This window comes from Nyctereutes procyonoides, unplaced genomic scaffold (genome assembly GCF_905146905.1).
Source record: "Nyctereutes procyonoides isolate TBG_1078 unplaced genomic scaffold, NYPRO_anot_genome, whole genome shotgun sequence".
Taxonomy (NCBI): Eukaryota; Metazoa; Chordata; class Mammalia; order Carnivora; family Canidae; genus Nyctereutes; species Nyctereutes procyonoides.
The window spans coordinates 5,215,521-5,231,766 of record NW_026575045.1 but is presented as its reverse complement, the minus strand read 5'-3'; the positions used below and the strand labels follow the sequence as shown (position 1 = coordinate 5,231,766).

The 16,246-nt window shown below is 41.3% G+C and overlaps 1 pseudogene; it reads left to right on the top strand.

The window, feature by feature from the left end:
* The first annotated feature begins 4,864 nt into the window (after positions 1-4,864).
* Positions 4,865-7,916, top strand: LOC129509283 (C-1-tetrahydrofolate synthase, cytoplasmic-like; annotated as a pseudogene).
* The last annotated feature ends 8,330 nt before the right edge of the window (positions 7,917-16,246 follow it).

The following is a 16,246-nucleotide window of genomic DNA, read 5'->3' as shown; positions in this document are numbered from 1 at the left end:
TTTTAAGTAATCTACACCCAACATGAGGCTCAAACTCATAACCCCGAGATCAAGAGTCACATGCTCTACTGAGTGAGCCAGCCAGCCACCCCATATGTCTTAATATATAGTAAAGTAAATCCAGGTAGGATAAATTTTTAACAGGATGGTCTTATTTGATTCCAAACTGAATATAGTCTAAGTTGACTAGAATAATGGTATCTTTAAAAAAATCAGTGCAAATATTATTACAAAATTTTTATCACCTGTTTAGGTGGTGGAGTAAGGATAAGAGAAAAGATACATGTATAAGCAGGCTGCTTGGAATTATTATAATAATCTTATTTTTTCACTCTCTTTTCTCAACCTCAAAGTTAATAATCATAGGCAGGAATTCTCAAGCTTCTGGTCCCCTATTGAGAAAGTTTAGTGTCATATTAGTCTGGGTTTATAAGCAAGCTTCTCCTTAATTATAAAGCTATAGAAGTAATGCTCATTATTTTATTCTACGTTTTATAATTCTACATTATTACACACTGACTATACAGTGTGCTCATCCTGAAAGAACATTTTATAGATGGATTCAAAGTGAAATAGAAATGTTTCAAACCACATTGCCTAGAACACTTGTTTCCACTTTAGTGCCTCATTACCTAGCCTTCCTATCCAATCTTCACTTCCCAGCTTATTCTTGCTTCCCTGTGGAAACTGGACCAGTGGTAGTTCCCCCTCCCATGTGTTCCTAGAACCCAGTGCATCCCCCTTCCCAATACCCACCACCTGGAGCCATTTGCTTAGCTCTCTCTCTCCCACTGGGATGTGAACCCGTAAGGCAGGACCCAGTGTCTGGAGCACATAGGTACATAAAAAACATTTTGCAAATCAATTGAATGAGAAATGTTATAGAGGCAATCCAGGCTTTCTATGGGCAGTTACATATGATGACCTTTAGTTTCCCTTCCTACTATGAGATGTCATGACCATATGATACTACAAAGTCTGAATTCGATTTTTAAGTCTAGATACATTTATTTCTGTTTTTAAAATGTAGCTACATTGGAGTAGGGGCTCTTACCACATATGCTTCCAGGTACTTTTAGGGGTTGGAAAAAAAAAACCAACAATTTTATAACTTAATCAGAAAAAATTAAGAGGAAAGAGTCTCCTTATTAACCCCGACTGCTCCATTTTCTGTGTGTTTTGTTAATAGCAGTTGCCTTTAAATGAATAACGTGCATTGCTATTCTATTCATTCTTTCAATAATCTGACAGGTTAGTATTAGTAGCTCCTTTTTACAGAGGAGGAAAGCAAGGATTAGGGTAAGTAACCTGGAAAGGGTGCCCAGATAATACATGGTACAACTGCATTTTGAACGCTTGTGCTGTCTTGCTTCAAAATTGGTGCTCCTAAAAGCTGTCCTACATCTTCATGAATATTCTTTTAATCTGTTTCCCTGGCTTCTCCCTCTCCTTCTTGGTAGCCGTGTTGGGTAACTTACATAAGATTTTTCCTGTCTATTCTTTCCAATGGTTTCCATCGCCTCCATAATGAGGTCTTGTTTCCGGAGAATCATTAGTTGTCCTGGCCATTTTTTTCCCCTTCGTCATTCTCTCATTCAGTAAACATTGCCCTGCTCTGGGTACTATGCTCGGTTCTGAGGGAACAACAGGGGATAAGGAAGATGGGTAGCTAAAACACAGAAAGCTTACAGACCAGTGGGGAAAAAATCAAGCAAATGGCAAAACAGTGTGCTAAACACTATGATAGAGGATGCAACAGCAATCTGCATGGGCATTTCACCTTGTCTGTGGGTATGTCGAGCAGAACTGTTAGTCAAATGTAGAGGTGAGGCAACAGGCAACAGCAGAAAAACATCCAGATACAGAGGAGGGGATTTGAGAGAAGTTTTGATGTAGTTGGAGTACAGAATTCCTCTTTGTGAGTGGGGTTACAGCAGATACGGTGCTGCATAGGTAAGTGGAGCCAGTCACCAAGAAGCACTTCAATCCATTCCCTCACCTTTTTCCACTTATATTAACTACGTTTCTACTACAATACTAAATAGGTTGCACACACAACGTTTGCTATGGGCCACACATTCACCTACATGTTTCACAGCTATTAACTCATTTAAGCATTGTAGTAACCTGAGGTAAATAGTAAAATGCTACTATTATTCTGGGTCCAAGGGCAAGAAAACTAAGGCCCAGAGAGATTCTGTAACTTTCCCAAAGACATATAACTATCATGTGGCAAGGGTGTAATTCAAACTTGGGCAACCCCTCCCCAGTGTCTATGCTCTTAACCACTATAGTAAATTTTTTCTTGAAATAAAGTGGTGAACAAGATAGTTAGGACTCCCTAATCTCATTCTACAGAGGAGCAGCAAATAAGCAGGCAAGCAACAAATAAATTAATATGATAGAAACAAGAGATATGAAGGAATCCAAATAGCAGAATATCATGACTTGGTTAATTGAATTTAGCTAAGGAAGTTAGGGAAAGTTTCACTGAAGAATGACAGATGAGCCATAACCTGAAAGTCAGACTGAAGCTAGAGAAATCCAGATGGTGGGAACCAGGAAATATGAATTAGATGGTGGAGATGTATAAGGATTATTTTGATGTGTCAACTTGACTAGGCTACAGTGTCCAAACACTAGTTGTTTGGCCAAACACTAGTCTAGATGTTGTTGTGAAGCTATGTTGTAGATGTGATTAACATTTAAACCATCTGACTTTATGTAAAGATTACCTTCTGTAGTGGGTGGGCCCCATCCAATCAGTCGAAGGACTTACAATCAAAACCTGCAGTTTCTCATAGAAACCTTGCCTGTGTTTCCAGCCTGCTTGTCTGCCCTACAAATTTCAAACTTAGGAGCCTCCACAGTTCACATGAGCCAATTCTTTCAGACAATTGTCTGTCTGTATCTATGTGAAGAGACCAACTGATACCTGATGATCACTAAAAAAGACTCAAAAGGCTTCATTGCAGAGGGGAAGAGAGACATGAAACCATGGATTACATAATTAAGAATTTAATTATAAGAGTAGAGGCTGCCTCTTTTTTCTTCTTTAGATCTCCTTGAGCCTAAGATGAGAGCCCGAGCCTGAGTAATTCACTGTTCAAGGACGTGGCATTTGAAGTCAGGAGAACAAGATTCTGGTGCCAGTTCTACTCCAGCAGAGCTGTGTGACCTGAGTTCACTCACTTAACTCTTCTGAGCTTGTTTTATTCTCTGTGAAATGAGAACATTGGAATAAATGTTTTTAAGGCTCTTACTTTTTCTAATAATCTGTGATTCTTTGAGAGCAAGTGGAAGGCAGATAAAGAGGAATGGATAGTTACTGATACACTGATAAGAGGAGCAAACTTCAGAAATCTAGAATCCTAGACCATCTAGGTGGTTGTCACTAGTCAGGGAACATGTGAGTGATTGGTAGGATCCACAAACACCCATCCCGACTTTCAGCTGCTGGCATGGGTAGCTGGGTTCTGAGGGTGATGTACAGAGAGTATCCAGGTCAATGAGTTTTCCACAGCCAGAACTTTGGCCAGGTCTCCACAAGGTCTCCCAACCATGTGCAAGCTCCTTTGGTAGAAGACTCAGATTTTAAGCAGGTTTGCTCAATGCCTCCCTTGCAACTTCCTGTATTAGTTTCCCATGGCTGCTGTAACAAAGTATCACCAACTGGGTGCCTTAAAACAATAGAAATTTATTCTCTTGTGCTCTTAGATAAAAAGTCTGAAACCAAGGTGTTGACAGGGCCACATTCCCTCCCATAGTGCTAGGGGAGAATCCTTCCTCATCTCTTTAAGCTTCCAGTGGCCCCAGGTGTTCCTTGGCTCGTGGCTGCGTAACTCCAATCTCTTCTTCTGTATTCACACAACTTTTCCTCTGTATCTTTGTGTTTCTGGATCCAAATTTCCCTCTTCTTATAAGGACATCCAGCATTGGATTTGGGGGCCCACCCTATTCCACTATGACCTCCATCTTAACTTGATTGCACTTACAAAGACCCTATTTCCAAATAATTCTCTTGGAGAGAGCATTATTCCAGCCAGTATACCCACCCTGCCATCATTTAGCCTCCCAAATGGACCCAGTCTTGCCCCATCAACCTTAAAATTCAGGAAGGAAGATCAGGACAATAAGTGAGGAGGTCATGGCTGCTTGAGAGCTCATAATGCTGCCTTGTTCTACAGCAGAAACCCTTTAAGAGGTCTGTGGACTGATAATATATGCCCTGTTAGATCCAAATAAAAGCTCATGTGCATACACATGATTGTAGGTATGTATGTAATTTTGGTGGGATGTGTTATGCAAGGGGGGAGGAGTAGAACTGAAGTAAGGTATGGAGAGGGCTATGGACGGGAGGAAGAAACTTTGATACTCCCTAGAGATGAGCACATGTGAGCGACCATTCTGGTCTGCTCTTGGAAGAGGAAAGGATTAGGAAAACAGTTTGCTATTGAATACCTGACTGACTTAAGTTCTACCCTAAATCCAATTCTTACAAAAAGAGCAAAGCAGCCCATGCAGAGCGTTTTTGTACCTTTAGGTTTACAAAAGTTCAAATGCAATATTTAAGTCAGAACAATTTTTTTGTTTCTCCTTTAAAATGAACATTGGAAGGAGAAGAATTAAGATCATTTTTTTCCTTTTATAAGATAAAAATATCCCTTTTCTCCATACTTGTTTACCGAGTCTTTCTCCAGTGTCTCATTATTATAAATAAGTTTGAATAACCAGTTTGGTGTATACTGCTCTCTTTGTACTTAGGGTTATCATCTTACATACCTGCTTAAAATTGCATTTCTTGGGAGCTAGTCAATCATCAATTTTGGTGGTGTCTGTCGTGGGCAGCAGACTAATAAAGGTCATGATATCAGCAGAAATCCTGAACGGGAAGGTGGTCTTTGCGCAAATAAGGGAGAGACTGAAGAACCAAGTCATTCAGATGAAGGAGCAAGTTCTGGTTTTACACCAGTCCTGGCAAATTTACAGGTTAAGGACAGAGATGATTCTAATCTTTATATAAATGTGAAGCTGAAAGCTGCTGAAGAGATTGGGATCAGAGCACACACATTAAATGACCAAGAACAGTCACAGAAGAATCTGAGGTGTTAAAGTATGTTGCATCATTGAATGAAGACCTCACTGTCCATGGTTTCATAGTGCAGCTGCCTTTAGATTCGGAGAACCCCATTAACACTGAAGCAGTGGTCAATGCTGTTGTACCTGAAAAGGATGTGGATAGGTTGACTAGCATCAGTGCTGGAAAACTTGCTAGAGGTGACCTGAATGACTGTTTCATCCATTGTACACCTAAAGGATGCTTGGAACTCATCAAAGAGACAGGGGTATAGGTTGCTGGAAGGTACGCTGTAGTGGTTGGGCTCAGTAAGATAGTTGGTGCTCTGATGCATGACCTGGTTCTGTGGAACCATGCCACAGTGACCACTCCAAGAATGCCAAACTAGGCAAGGAGGTAAATAAAGGTGACATCCTGGTGGTAGCAACTGGTCAGCCAGAAATGGTAAAAGGGGAGTGGATCTAACCTGCAATAGTCATCGACTGCAGGATCAATTATATTTACAGGTGATACAAAACCAAATGGGAGAAAAGTGGTAGGTGATGTGGCATACAATGAGGCCAAAGAGAGGGCAGGCTTCATCACTCCTGTTCCTGGCAGCATGGGGCCCAAGATGGCAACAATGCTAATGCAGAGCACAGTGGAGAGCAAAGCGTTTCCTGGAGAAATTTAAGCCAGGAAAGTGGATGATTCAATATAACAACCTTAATCTCCAGTGTCAGCACTGGAACGCCTGAAGCACCAGTCTGATGGGAAATACCTGGTGGTGACTGGAATCACCCCCAATGCCCCTGGGAGAAGGGAAAAGCACAGCCACCATTGGGCTGGTGCAGGCCCTTGGCACCCATCTTCATCAGAACGTCTTTGCGTGTGTACGACAGCCTTCTCAGGGCACCACCTTTGGAATAAAAGATGGCATTGCAAGAGGTGGCTACTCACAGGTCATTCCTATGGAACAGTTTGATCTCTACCTCACTGGTGACATCCATGCCATCACTGCAGCGAATAACCTTGTCGCTGCAGCCATCGATGCCCAGATGTTCCACAAACTGACGCAGACAGACAAGGGTCTCTTTAATCATTTGGTACCATCAATAAATGGAGTGAGAAAGTTCTCTGATATCCAAATCCGAAGGTTACAGCGACTGAGTATTGAAAAAACTGACCCTACCCCACTGACTGATGACCGAGATAAACAGATTTGCAAGATTGGACATTGATCCAGAAACCATAACTTGGCAAAGAGTATTGGATACCAATGATAGATTCTTCTAAGGAAGATCACAATCAGGCTCCAACGGAGAAGGGCATACACAGATGGCCCAGTTTGGTATCTCTGTGGCCAGTAAGATCATGGCTGTGCTGGCTCTCACCAGTTCGCTAGAAGACATGAGAGAGAAAGACTGAGCAAAATGGTGTTGGCATCCAGTAAGAAAGGGGAGCCTATCAGTACCGAAGATCTGGGGGTGAGTGGTGCATTGACAGTGCTTATAAAGGGTGCAATCAAGCCCAATCTCATGCAGACATTAGAGGGCACTCCAGGATTCATTCATGCTGAACCATTTGCCATCATGGCACTCAAGCTTGGCCCTGAAGGGTTCATGGTGACTGAGCAGGATTTGGAGCAGACATTGGAATGGAAAAGTTTTTTAACATCAAATGCAGGTTTCTGGTCCCCGCCCTCACGTAGTGGAGCTTGTTGCGGCTGTCAGGGCTCTTACAGGGCATGGAGGCAGCCCCACGGTTACAGCAGGACTGCCTCTTCCCAAGGCTTACATAGAGGAGAACCTGGAGCTGCTTGAAAAAAGCTTCAGTAACTTAAAGAAAAATTGAAAATGTCAGAATATTTGGGGTTCCCATGGTGGTGGCTGTGAATGCATTCAAGACGCCTGGGTGGCTCAGCAGTTTAGCACCTGCCTTTGGCCCAAGGCATGATCCTGGAGTCCCGGGATAGAGTCCCATGTCAGGGTCCCTCATGGAGCCTGCTTCTCCCTCTGCCTGTGTCTCTGCCTCTCTCTCTCTCTCTCTTTCTCATGAATAAATTAAGTAAAATCTTTAAGCACCTGGGTGGCTCAGTCAGTTAAGTGTCTGTCTTCAGCTCAGGTCACCATCTCAGTGTCCTGGGATCAAGCCTCATGTTGGGCTCCCTGCTTAACAGGAGGGTCTGCTTCTCCCTCTCCCTAACCCCTCTCCACCCTCGCTCATGCTCTCTCTCTCTCTTCTTTCTGTCTTGCTCACTCTCTCTAATAAATAAATAAAATCATTTTTAAAAAAGGAAAAAGATAAGAGGCTGAGCTGGACGTTGTCAGCGGCCTTGCCAAAGAACATGGGGCTTTTGATGCTGTGAAATGCACTCATGGGGCAGAAGGGGGTATGGGCACCTTAGCCCTAGCTCGGGCCTTCCGGAGAGCAGCTCAGGCACCCAGCAGTTTCCAGTTCCTTTATGACCTCAGGCACCCAGCATTTTCCAGTTCCTTTATGACCTCAAGCTCCCAGTTGAGGATAAAATCAGGATCATTGCGCAGAAAATCTGTGGGGCTGACAACATAGAATTGCTTCCTGAAGCTCACTACAAAGCTGAAGTCTACACAAAACAGGACTTTGGGAACTTGCCTATCTGCATGGCCAAAACACACTTGTCCTTGTCTCATAACCCAGAGCAAAAGGGTGTGCCCACAGGCTTTGTGTTGCCCATTTGTAGCATCCGCACCAGCGTCAGGCTGATTTTCTGTACCCCTTGGTAGGGATGATGAGCACAATGCCTGGACTCCCCACTTGGCCCTGTTTCTATGATACTGATTTGGACCCTGAAACTGAAGAGGTGATTGGGTTGTTCTAAACAGATTGCCTCTCTTCCAGACGCTGCTCGGAACATTTGGCCAATGTCCATTCAGGCCGACTGTTGGTTAGGAAGTGTGGGGAAGTCCAGAGAAGTCAGCCCCTGCCCTGAATATCTTAGGAAATAAAGAGCAGGAATTCCCCCCAGAAGCCTTTCTTTGGTCTTAATTCCCACCATCATGTATAAATTAACATAAATCATGCACAAGTCTACTTACTTTATTGAAGTGCCACAGAATAAAGGAAATGATTGGTGAAAAAAAATGCATTTCTTTAATAACAAAGGACATTTTTCCACTAAGTAATGAAGACAGGAGGCATTGCAGAGGCTGTGTAGTAGGTTCTTTTCAAGATTCCAGAAAAACTGTAGTAAACAAATGTAGATAAAATTCCTGAGCCTTCCAGAGTTCATAATCTGATGTTACAATCATCAGAAAATAGTATTTCGGGATCCCTGGGTGGCGCAGCGGTTTGGCGCCTGCCTTTGGCCCAGGGCGCGATCCTGGAGACCCGGGATCGAATCCCACATCGGGCTCCCGGTGCATGGAACCTGCTTCTCCCTCTGCCTGTGTCTCTGCCTCTCTCTCTCTCTCTCTCTGTGACTATCATAAATAAAAAAAAGAAAAAAGAAAATAGTATTTCCTTCCATGGAAATTATCAGTTTATGTTTTCTTACCAAATTAACTACTGACAACTTAGTATTTCACGAAGTTATACAGAAGGTGGAAAACCTTTCCTTAAAAATGTCTTTTCTAGGTTGTCATCTGCCTTTTAACTTTGGTGACTTGTTGTTTATTTGCTTATTTTTAATTCTTTGTTTTCTGTTTTGTTCTTGAAATTTTTTTTCTTGTATTTAATTTCTTTTGGCTACTTTTTTTTAATTCCTAGAGAATTTATGGATACATGTTGTTATAGCCATGAATCTGCTTTTTAAAAATTATCTTTATGCTTTAGCAAATCCTTTTATATCCCAAAATTAGTAATAATTGATCTTTGTATTAGTAATTATTAGTAATTATGTGATGTGACTCAGTAGTAACAGCTAGTAATACCTAGAGGGCCAAATTTCTTTTTTCATAGTTCTCATATTTTATCCCCAAACACTCTCTTGAGGTATCTCAAATATTTGCCCTCATTTTATGAATGAGCAGCAATTTATGTAGGACATTCAGAGAAACTAATATCTTGCCCAAATTTAAAAACTCCAGCTTCCACTTAAATGTGAACTACAGTGTCTCTCCCTGGGAGTTATTTCTGAGCATGATGCAGGGTGAGAACCAGAATTGATTTTTCTCCCTTTATAACTACCCACATTTCCTCAAGTGATTTATTAATTCTCCCTCCTTTTTCCCATTATTGGAGATGTCTCTACAACACATGAAACATTTATATGTAGTGAAGATTTTCTTGCATATTGTAAGGGCTTTTTTACATGTAGTAAGCACATTAGTTATGTTCCTTCTGCTTTATTTTCTTTTGCTTTGTTTTGGGGAATAAGAAACCAGTTTAAAAAGATATTTTTTAAATACAAATTTTCTACTTGTTTCCTTTTTAAACCTCCTTTAGTGGAGACCTTTAAAGAAACTTCTTTCTGGTATAACAGCTGCATCTATTATAAAGTAGACTTAACTACTTTAGAAAGAAAACTAATGCGCATGATTATTTTAGGCAAATTTTGTGGATTTGCTTCTTCAGGGATGATTTTTAGATGAAAAAGATATAGTTGGGTCCTTGAATTTTAAATTCCCCATTTCTGATAAAAGTTAGAAATATCTAGAAATATTAGAAATATCTAAAAAATTAGCGGTGTGGTATGTCGCCACAGTTTCCACCCAGAGGGAAGACTTTAGTTTTTACTGTTTCCCAAAGAAGGTCGGGTGAACTTGAAGCAGCTTTATGCAGATGAATAGTGTAAATGACCCAGTTGTGCCCCTGGTTCAGGCTCTACATCTTTTTAGCCCCATTAATCTTCAGCCAAAACAAAATTACTGCCGTAAAAGGGGAGGGAGTAAGAAGGCTTATGATAAGCTTGAAAAGAGGCGGCTGAGTGTGTATTCACCCTCAGAAAAATATGAAGGGGCTTCTGAAACTGATAGGGAGAAATCACGTGGCTCCCCCCAGAAAACCTTTGTCATACCTAATTTTGTTTTGTTTCTTTTCTGACCCAATAGTTAGCAAAAGGAGTACATTTTCAACACTCTCCAGAGCATGCCTGTCCCCCTTTGCTGTCAGATTGCCTTTCTGGAAGTGAGAAGACTTTTTGATTTTCGGAAGTAATTGGGTGGCCATCAGCGACCACAGGGCCTTTGCATGGGTGCCCATAGCTGCCTCTCCCACCTCTAGTGCACGTTCAACTTTCGCCCTGATTCCATACAAATCTACATACAATTTAACACTTGATTTGCTGAAACAACAATAACAACAAGCCTCTTAAATCTCCCATCTAAAAAGATTGCTTGTTGCAGAAATCTGAGGAAGTAAAGACATTAAATCCCAGTTTCTTGTTTTAAAAGTGCTGTACATACATCACCACCAACCAGCTTGTAAATTTTAGTCAATCCTCAAACCAGTCTTTTGAAGGAGCTGAAAAATGTCCCTGTGCCCTCAAAGGACACACCTGTTATCTGAAACAGTTTTTAACCAGCTTGTTAAGCAGCTTTGACAGATCAAAGACCCCAGACAATGGACACAAACTCTAACAATAGCGTAGCCTTGAGCAAAAGGTTCTGTCAAAGCCAGGCTTGTGCCCACGGCATTATGGCCGGCAATTGAAAATAAATTTTACTTGAATAAGTACCTCAGCCGATCAGAGGGACTGCCGCTGCTGAAACAAAAGCAGTTGGGGATAAGTTATTGACTCCACTGACAGCCTGAATGAACTTCATTATGCCAGCCCACTCTTGGTAAATGTGTCAGGTTTTAAACTGAATTAGGTGGCAGGTGCATGGACCATTTTGCTGCCCCCCTTGAGACAGCAGACAGCCAATCATCACCTGATTCTACAGACAAATGTTTAGATTTGTTTTTCATATTGCACGGCCATAAGTGAAAGCACATTTAAATCTTTTTTTCCCCTATCCTCCATCACCGCTGTGTTCTGTTCCCCTGAGCAGGTCATACCCACGCTTTGGTGTAATGGGATTCATCAAGGCCTGGACTGCCACCCCCATCCTCCCCTCCCTCTGAGGCACAGATTTCAGGGATGAGCTGGATTCTTCTCTTGAGGTTATTGAATTTCAGCTTTGGAACAGAAGCTCCTTTTCTGTTCTAGGAGATTAAAATGCAAGGACACATATCCCTGCTATCTCCCATCTTAAGAACTTGGAAAGGACATAAGTATGGACATTCTGATAGGTTTAACCAGAACGATTCAGTAATAGGTTGGCTTTTCAGCTGGGAGCTAGAATACAGAACTCAGATATTTTAATCTGGGGAAAGTATTTTCCACCAGCAAACATTGTAACTCCTGCCGAGGCCCTGAGTTCAAGCAGAGAGTCAGAAAGAACCAGTATTGTGTGTGTGTGTGTATCTACATCTTTCTTTGTTTCTTTCTTTCTTTCTTTCTTTCTTTCTTTCTTTCTTTCTTTCTTCTCTCTATCTATTCATCTATATTTGCTTGCACATTTGGCTTCAAATCATTTTGTTTTACAATGTTCCTTGGCCTATGAGGATAAATGCAAGATCAGCTAAACTTCAGATACTTTGATGCCAGCTCTCATTACTTAATCATGAGACACAAGACTATTACGACTCCTAAAAATGAAAACCCAGACTTCCAACCAGAGAGGGAGAGGGTTGGCATATGCCACTGGCTGTGTGCCTTATTCAAGTTAATGAGCAAAAAAGACTTCCTTTTCTTGAGTATCTTTAAGACCTGAAATCTTTCCTCCCAGGAAAGTGTCTTTCTCTTCTGAATAATGTTTCTGTCACTCATTATAAATAACTACTTCTCTTGATGTACATCTTGAGTGATAAAGTAAAACTCCTTCCAGAAATTGTCAGCCCCCTCTCCTCCCCCAAAATGCAGAAATGATAAGATTTTTTTAATCCCAAACTCAAACCTCAAAGACCTATCAATCCAGTCTTTGCTGTCCTTTTGATGGTGTCCATGCCCAAGTTAGTTCAAATCTACAAAGGACGTTTACCCAGATCTGTACAGTATTTGTTTCACAATATTGTTTTGCTGCATTCAGTGGTTTAATGTTTGTATTTTCACATAAAGATAGATTTAAATTTTTTCGACTCCTCGAAAAAATATCCATATTCTCTCATTTATGTATGTATGAATCTGGATGAGACACACTATCCAGGAATACAAAACTGGTTTTCCTCTGGGGGTACCTACAGGCCACCCTGAGTTAACACGGGGAAAGGTTCTACAGTGGCTCTCACTTGCTGGAGCCCTTCCTCCCCCAACCACAGCAGATGGTGTTTCATAGTTGGTCACAAATGGCTGTCAGCGAGTGTTTGTCTGCCTGCCAGTAACCTGTGGTTCAGGGACTCCCTCAGAGAGTGTACCAGCTCTGACTCTGCTGATAACAGCATCTGAGAAAATGATCCGTCCTTTCTTGTCAGGCACAAAATTAGCCATCTCACTTTCAAACTGTTGACAAGGGGGACATGAAAGAAATAAGGACTGTGCCAGCCCAGCTGATGTTTCCTCAGCTCTGGTTCTATGGGCCTAATGCAGATGAATCCGAAAGCAGACTTTGTGACAATGGTGTTGTCACCAAATACACGGAGTTGGAGCAACCCCAGTTCTGGTACCAGCATTTCCTGCAGTGACTTGCTGGAACTCTCCACTGGGGGAGTTTCAATCCTTAGAGCAACAGATATTTTCTCAACGGGGGGCTTCAATCAGACTTCATACATAAATGACCTTTAGTGACATGAGCTCGGATGAAGGGGGAGGAAGAACAGAACGTGGAACAGGGTCTGAGCATCACCCCTAGCTGGAAGTCAGGAAGCCTACTCTAATGCCTTTGGGGATACACACAGAGCCGGCCCTAATGAATCAATGTGGGAGAGGATAAGGGTAGAGGAAAGAGCATGAAGGAGAACAAAAGGAAGGAAGAAACAAGTGGGGGACTAGCCAAGAATGTGGGAGGAAGGTTATGGGCCAAGCATGGTGCTTGTTGATGTGTTGTTGACCAGATGTGTAATCCTCCCAGTGATTTCCTAGGTTGGGTATCATCATCCCCTTTGTAGAGATGAAGGAAATCTGACTCTGGAAGGTTAAGGAACCAAACTAGAAAGAGGCAGAACTAGCATTCCAATTCCAGCCAGTGCATTGGAGACTAAGAGACTAGACTCCAAGGTTAGGATCCTGACTCAACACCTGGCTAACCTACTGGCTGTGTAAACTTGAGCACGTGACTTAATTTCTGAATGCCTCAGTTTCCTCATTGGTAAGATGGGGCTATTAATAATGTCTATCTCATAGGGTCATTGTGGAGGATGAAACAAGTTAGTGTACAAGTACATTGAGCTATACTTAGACAATAGTAAGCTCTCTCTTCTTTACCGCTTTTATGTTTGTCAAGGATTTACTTCACTGTTTCCTTATTCGTAGATAATATTTCTAGAATTCTCACTATAGCAAACAATCTTTCTTTCAATGCTCTTGCATTTCTAGTTATTGTTTATTTTCTTGTTTGATTTTTTTTAAGCAGATGAATCTAAATTCTAAGGCTGTTTTATCAATTTATAGAAGTGAAAGAGCAGCAACTCTGTATCAGAAAGTGGCTGAATTCCATTTATGCCATTTCTGAGCTATATAATCCAGGGCAGTTTACTAAACTTCTCACAGCCTCAGTGGGCTCATCTATATAGTGAAAAATACTTCCAATTTATAGAACTACTATCACGACTAAATGAGAAAAGGTAGAGTGCCGAGCACACCGTACGTATTCCATAATGATAGTTACTATTGTTTTACTCAATGACTAAACACTGGCTTATATCATGTAGCTTATACATGTCAACTCCTATGGGGGCCAGAGATGCTGTACCAGGGTGTCTGTGTTAGGTGCACAGATTGATGAGGCTGATGGATGAAACTGTCCTAAATGTATCTCTTCCTTCTTCTATGACATTTCTCACATCTAATTCCCCCAGAAGCAATATTCTGAGTAATGACCACCAACTGCCATAACCCTTTTGTCTGGCATAGGAATTTCATTTCCTTACCCCGGACTGTGTCCCTGCTGCTCAGAGCAAGGGGATGCTCGGACCTCAGGGACCCGGCCAGTGGGCTCGCTTTCAAGTAGCACTAGCCTCTGTCAGGTGAGGTCAGTGTGGTGATTAAGGGAAACATCCTTCAACCCTTGTAATCTCTCCAGGAGAAATGAGAGGCGCCTCCTGCCAATTGTTAATGATAATGGTCTTATAATTCCAACACCACATTTTACCCAGGAGGATCCCAAATGCTTTACGGATTGGCAAATCGCTTCACCCACTCTGCCTGTGGGCGTTAGGTGGATCAAACTTGGAAAGAAGCCATTGCAGGGAACATTACCCTACTGTTTTTTTTTTAAATATGCACAATGATATGTGTCTGAGTAATTATAAAACATAGGAATGTAAATGCTTTACTTACATGCTTTACTTAGAAGTAAAACAGGAGTGAGAACAGAGAGAAGAGGAAGATTTGTGCTTTATATTATTTTTAATAAAAGATTACTCATTTTATTGCTTCAGGTATGAAACTCCCATATGAAGATAAGCTTATTTTTGCAGGTCATTAACAGAGGGACTTAAGGACAACAATTCTTAAAGTACTCACCAAAAGGAACAGAAGGTAGCTCTAAATTATGAGGTAAATTAAGGAGAAATTTATAGCAGATTTATAAAAATAGTCTTTACACACAGATTTTCAGCCATACTTCTTTTTCAGATTATTACTGTGTAACAGACTATCCCCAAACCTGGTGGCTTGAAATAACAACCATTTAATTATATCCCATGATTTTATATATCGGGCATTTGGGCAGAACACAGTTGGGCCCTTCTGTTCCGTATAACATTGACTGGGGTTCTTTCAGTGGTACTTGGCTGATGGCTTAGGCTGGTCTCAAGGGTCAAAGACGAGTTCACTATCATACCTGGAGTCTTGGCAAAAAAGGCTGAGGAGACTGATTCAGTTGCATCCCTCTCCGTGCAGTATCAGGGCATTGCCATGCAGTTTCTCCTGTAGATACTAGAACCTCTTACCTAGGGGCTCCTATGGCAAAGAGGGGCCAACAGCAAGTGTTCTGGAGAGAGGAATGAAAGCTTTCAGTCTCATAGAGCCAAGGCCCAGAACTGCCACTTCTTTTTGATTCTATTTGTCAGTGCAGTGACACAACCCACTTAGATATGAGGGAGTAAGACACAGACCTCAGTTATCAACAGAATAAGTGTCATAGATTTTTGTATCTCTGTTTGTTTGTTTTTAATTGGCCACACTTTAACTAAAAGCACTTGGGGCAGAAATTAATGAATGAATTTTTGTACTTTGCTTTGACCTTATTCTAGAAAGGCATTCTGTTAACTGAACTTTGTACTTCAGTCTAAGCTCAGCATCAACACCACAGAAGCTGGCAGCATGGATTCTCAGAGGCTTTTCTAGGAATCTATTAGCTGAAGTCCCCTACTACAAGGGATATGTCCTCTAGAGACTGTATTCTATTTAAATTTAATGTGTTTTTTAAAAAAGAGAGAGAAAAAACAATGAGTAAAGCTTCTCTTCAAGAACGAGATAGCTCCAAAATCAGAAGAGAGCTCCAAAATGAGACAGAAAAGGGATAATTCTGCCATTGGAGTTCTCTTCATTCCCAGGGCTGACCTATCCCCAAGGGTATGGCTTTTAGGACCTACTGGCAATAGCAACAAAGAAGTGGACAACAGATGAAAGATTATTCCTAACACGGAGATGTCATTAAAACAAGCTGTACAGTATTTGTGTTTTTCTGTATCTGTTTTGTCTTCTATATATTATATAATATATATATATTGTATTATCCCTCCTCTTATTTATTAGGTGCTTATTATCACTATTCCACTTTTTTCTAACTTTTAAGTCCATTGCTTTGTCTTAGACCCTACTAAATACCTTAAATTTCTTTCCTGCAGCCCTAGACTTACTGTCTTATTGACTTTCTGCCATCCCTATCTTATTAATCTCCAGCTTGGAACAATCTCCATATACTCTGTAGCGTGACTTTCAAACAAGGGACCATTGAGATAATCCAACATTTGAAGAAATGAGATTTGCATTCTTTAGCGTGGCTTTGGCAATCACATGAATCTTATAGCTTGTGACTTACATTTCTCCTTTACCACATGAGTTGT